Raw genomic sequence first — 5,984 nt, forward strand, 5'->3', positions numbered from 1 at the left:
AGTACTCCGTAGAATAACAGGCAGTCAACGAGAGGGAGTCTAGGTGTCGTGAAGCAAACAAGACCAGACAAGGAGTGAATGTGTTTGTGCTGCTTATAAAGATGGTGGACTAATGAGGTGCAGGTGGTGAACTGATGATGTTGTGTAATGAAGTGCAGGTGCGAGTAATCAGTACTGAGAGCGAACGGCTGAGGGGAGTGAGTGATGGGGAATGTGAATGAGGGGGAGGACTGCTTTGTGGGCTAATGGACTACCAAATGCTCTGACAGAGCTCCAGGGCCTGCAGCTCCCCTTCCTGCTAGCTAAATGCCCGGTGTATGTGAGTGAGAGCACGGTCAGCGAGCTTGTTACGCCAGCAATCTGTTACCACAGGTTCCAGTTACTCTTTTAATGTGTTTAATTATAATGTGTTGAGTTATTTAAACAAACGATTGGGGAAATAAACGCTGCTTGTCCGCGAGTCTCATTGATAGAGCCTGCGGCTGGACGTAGCTCTATCAATGAGAGCTAGCTAGCTAGCCTCCTCTTAGAATTCCTCTGAAATTCACAAATATTCATTAACTTGAAATCGGACACCGTTGTTAGCTTTATAAGATATTTAGTTAGATGTTGTGTAAGTAGCGTGACGAAATTCTTGTAAATATACTCGAATTAAGGCGAAAATGAAGCTAACTATCTGTGATTTGTAGCTACACATAGCTAGGATTGAAGGGACAGTTGCAGCTAACGAAACACCTAGCTAGTCTCCACAAATATTCATTAACTTGAAATCGGACACGTTGTTAGCTTTATAAGACCTTTAGTTAGATGTTGTATAAGTGGCGTGACATGTGTGTAACATGTGGTAACAGATTGCTGGTGTAACAAGCTCGCTGACGGCGCTCTCACTCTCACACAACGGGCCATTTAGCTAGCAGGAAGAGGGGAGCTGAAGGACCTGGAGCTCTGTCAGGGCAGCGTTTGGTAGTCCCTGCTGTGGGCTGCAGCCGTGACCGAGCTCCAAGTACCTCATAGCAGGCCGGGGTCTGTGAAGGAAGGCAGGCTGGCGGCGAGGCAGCACCAGCGGCTGAACTCCGACACACAGTCATACCAAATTTGCAATTAGCCATAAATTTTCGTAAAACGGCCCATATTTGAGCTTTATATGGTTGATTTCTCGCTTAAAAAAGTCTCAGAAGTGAATTTAATAACGAAATAGCCCGATAAACAATGTATAACTATCAGTGTCTGAAATATGAGACCTGCTGCCGAGTCTCCCATGTGTTTCTATGTAGTTTCCTCAACCAATCAGCGCGCAGCTCATTCTGAATATTCATGAGCATACCATATTTGGAAGAAAAGCTCTTGTTCCAAATAGAGCCATATTCACAGAGTAGTTAAGGGCCTAATAAAATATCATTCGGGCAATTTTCAGCCCAACCAATGTTACATACCCCATTAGGAGACCTTAAGGAACAGTGTAAAATACCCTATATAATCATTCTATCAGCCCTTTAACATGATAAATACCCTATATAATCATTCTATCACCCCTTTAACGTGATAAATACCCTATATAATCATTCTATCACCCCTTTAACGTGATAAATACCCTATATAATCATTCTATCACCCCTTTAACGTGATAAATACCCTATATAATCATTCTATCACCCCTTTAACGTGATAAATACCCTATATAATCATTCTATCACCCCTTAACGTGATAAATACCCTATATAATCATTCTATCACCCTTTAACATGATAAATACCCTATATAATCATTCTATCACCCTTAACGTGATAAATCTATAATCATTCTATCACCCCTTTAACGTGATAAATACCCTATATAATCATTCTATCACCCCTTTAACGTGATAAATAATTCTATATAATCATTCTATCACCCCTTTAACGTGATAAATAACTATATAATCATTCTATCACCCTTTAACGTGATAAATACCCTATATAATCATTCTATCCCCCTTTAACGATAAAATACATAATCACTATCTTTAACGTGATAAATAACTATATAATCATTCTATCACCCCTTTAACGTGATAAATACCTTATAATCATTCTATCACCCCTTTAACGTGATAAATACCCTATATAATCATTCTATCACCTTACGTGATAAATATCTATATAATCATTCTATCCCCCTTTAACGTGATAAATACCCTATATAATCATTCTATCGCCCTTTAACGTGATAAATACCCTATATAATCATTCTATCCCCTTTAACGTGATAAATAATTCTATATAATCATTCTATCACCCCTTTAACGATATAAATACCCTATATAATCATTCTATCACCCCTTTAACGTGATAAATAACCTATATAATCATTCTATCATTTTAACGTGATAAATAATTCATATAATCATTCTATCACCCTTTAACGTGATAAATTCCTATATAATCATTCTATCTTTAACGTGATAAATAACTATATAATCATTCTATCACCCCTTTAACGTATAAATAACCTATATAATTCTATCACCCTTTAACGTGATAAATACCCTATATAATCATTCTACACCCCTTTAACGTGATAAATACCCATATAATCATTCTATCACCCCTTTAACGTGATAAATACCCTATATAATCATTCTATCACCCCTTAACGTGATAAATAACCTATATAATCATTCTATCCCCTTTAACGTGATAAATACCCTATATAATCATTCTATCACCCCTTTAACGTGATAAATAACCTATATAATCATTCTATCACCCCTTTAATATGATAAATACCCTTATATAATCATTCTATCCACCCTTTAACGTGATAAATAATCTCTATATAATCATTCTATCACCCTTTAACGTGATAAATAACCTATATAATCATTCTATCACCCCTTTAACGTGATAAAACCCTATATAATCATTCTATCACCCCTTTAACGGATAAATATCCTATATAATCATTCTATCACCCCTTTAACGTGATAAATACCTATATAATCATTCTATCACCCCTTTAACGTGATAAATACTCTATATAATCATTCTATCACCCTTTAACATGATAAATACCCTATATAATCATTCTATCACCTCTATGATAAATACCCTATAATTTTATACCCTTTAACATGATAAATACTTATATAATCATTCTATCACCCTTTAACGGATAAATACCCTATATAATCATTTCTAACCCTTTAACGTGATAAATACCCTATATAATCATCCCTTTAACGTATAAATAATTTATACCCTTTAACGTGATAAATACCCTATATAATCATTCTATCACCCCTTTAACATGATAAATACCCTATATAATCATTCTATCGCCCCTTTAACATGCATTACTTGTCACTATTGCTGTCACGAGTTTGATTTAAATCCTACTGCTGCAGTTGTTGAGATGGTAATGGTAAAAAGTGGGACGATACGGAGGAAATGGGCTTTTCCTCCGCTGCTGTATAATAATAATAACAGGCTACATCGTTTTACAGATATGCTTACAGCGTGTATTGAAGTCACTTCTTTTTCTAGTTTTTGTCCAGTCACGCTTGTTCTGTATGAACATTAATTGTAGAAAGATATTTAGAATTAGACATAGCTTATGGAGATTTATATGGTTGTAAAACATATTCTCGCATTATAAATAAGGGTTTGAAATTAAGCCTAGTCCTTAGGGTAAATTTCCCGAGGAACATGAATTCCCTCTGCTCACTTTTAAGTCGAAGTAGGCTAAAATAATAATATATTTAATTTATATAGTTTACAGGCTACTCAAAGACACTTTACACTAAAACCAGCACATTTAGCACATAAAAACAGATACAGGAATAAAACCAACACATAAAACAAGCAAAAATTTAATTTAAATTTAATAAATATTAAAGCAATTAAAACGTGGAGTGACTAGTAAGTAGATTTTTTTTAAATCCATACGTATTCAGTCAGTCCGCTGTCAGTGGCTTTTTCTCTCCGTTTGATAACAGCCATATTTCCCTTTTTGCATATTATATAGTATATATATTATATGATATAGTATATATCATATATTAGTATATATATAATATATTATATGTTTCACCTCCTGGTAAATTTCCATTAGAAGCTGCTGCTCAGCAGGTGAAACATATGCTGCACTCGTCTTCTCCATTTGTGCATCAGTAAATCTGTGATGGATACCGTGGTCTGTTTAAGAAAGTCGTGAACGAGCACTTATCCTGACTATCTCCACCTGGCTTCACCTCAATCACCTCAGTCAAGCTGCGCTTTTTCACTTATCCTGGATTTCTTCATTCTACTTTTGTGCAACAGGCCCCAGGAGAGTTAAGTTATACTTCAGCTTAAATATAGAAAACTAGTTCTCAGTCGGGGTCTTCATATCCTGGAGATATTTACCTCTTAAATAAAGTGACTAAAACGCCAACAAAGCTGAACGTTAACTGGGTTCAAAGAGTCAAAAATTACTTTTTAGACTTTAGGCACTTTTATTTTGACACTTTAGTGTTGATGCAGTAGTTTAGTTAGAGGCCGATAATGTTGACCTGTCTTAGGGCTTTGTCTTTGTCTTTATATCTTTATATATACAGTATAAATATATATATATATGTATATGTATATATATATATATATATATATATATATACATACACACAGTATATCATCTTTATATGGTCCTGCAGATATGTGCTTGTGTGTGTTTGTCTGAGACGATGTTAGAAAATAAAAGGTGAAGGTGTAACGAGAGGACAGATCCAGCAGGGGGAGACACACACACACACACACAGAAAGACACACACACACACACACACACTCAGTCACACAGTCACACAGAAACACACACACATACACACAGTCACACACACACACAGAGACACACACACACACACACATAGACACACACACACACACTCAGTCACACAGTCACACAGAAACCCACATACACAAACACACACACATACACACAGTCACACACACACACAGAGACACACACACACACACACACAGACACACACACACACACACACAGTCACACAGTCACACAGAAACACACACACACACACACATACACACAGTCACACACACAGAGACACACACACACACACACACACACACAGAGACACACACACACACACACACACACACACACAGAGAGACAAACACACACAGAGACACACACAGTCACACACAGTCACACACAGAGACACACACAGTCACACACAGAGACACACACAGTCACACACAGAGACACACACAGATCAAGAACACATTTAATAAAAACATCTGTAGTTTTTAATTATAACAAAATACAGAAATCTTCATTCTGAGATTATTCAGAAAAAGAGAAAACGTAACAGACAGATAACTCCCAGAATGCCCTGGGGCTCTGCGTCCCTCCACACGCCTCTACATTTTACATTTGATTACTGCGCTGTGATTGGCTCAGTCTGTCCTGACCTGACTCCGCCCCCCTGGTCTAGAGGCGGACCTACAGGGGAGTTAGGCCCCGCCCTCTCTCTCTTCTCTCTCTCTCGCTCTCTTTGTCAAAGAATCCTTCACACTGATTGGCTGAAGAAAAAGTTTTAAACTCCGCCCACTGTCGGTTCCTCTGGCTCCGCCTCCTCCACAGGAACACCTGCAAACAAACACGGATTATTGATTATTACTGATCAATAAAATGTTCCTATTGGAGGATTTATATAGACCTTAGTGGTCCCCTAATACTGGATCTGAAGTCTCTTTTATATAGACCGTAGTGGTCCCCTAATACTGGATCTGAAGTCTCTTTTATATAGGCCTTAGTGGTCCCCTAATACTGTATCTGAAGTCTCTTTTATATAGACCTTAGTGGTCCCCTAATACTGTATCTGAAGTCTCTTTTATATAGACCTTAGTGGTCCCCTAATACTGTATCTGAAGTCTCTTTATATAGACCTTAGTGGTCCCCTAATACTGTATCTGAAGTCTCTTTTATATAGACCGTAGTGGTCCCCTAATACT

The sequence above is a fragment of the Perca fluviatilis genome, chromosome 18 (assembly GCF_010015445.1).
Source record: "Perca fluviatilis chromosome 18, GENO_Pfluv_1.0, whole genome shotgun sequence".
Lineage (NCBI taxonomy): Eukaryota > Metazoa > Chordata > Actinopteri > Perciformes > Percidae > Perca > Perca fluviatilis.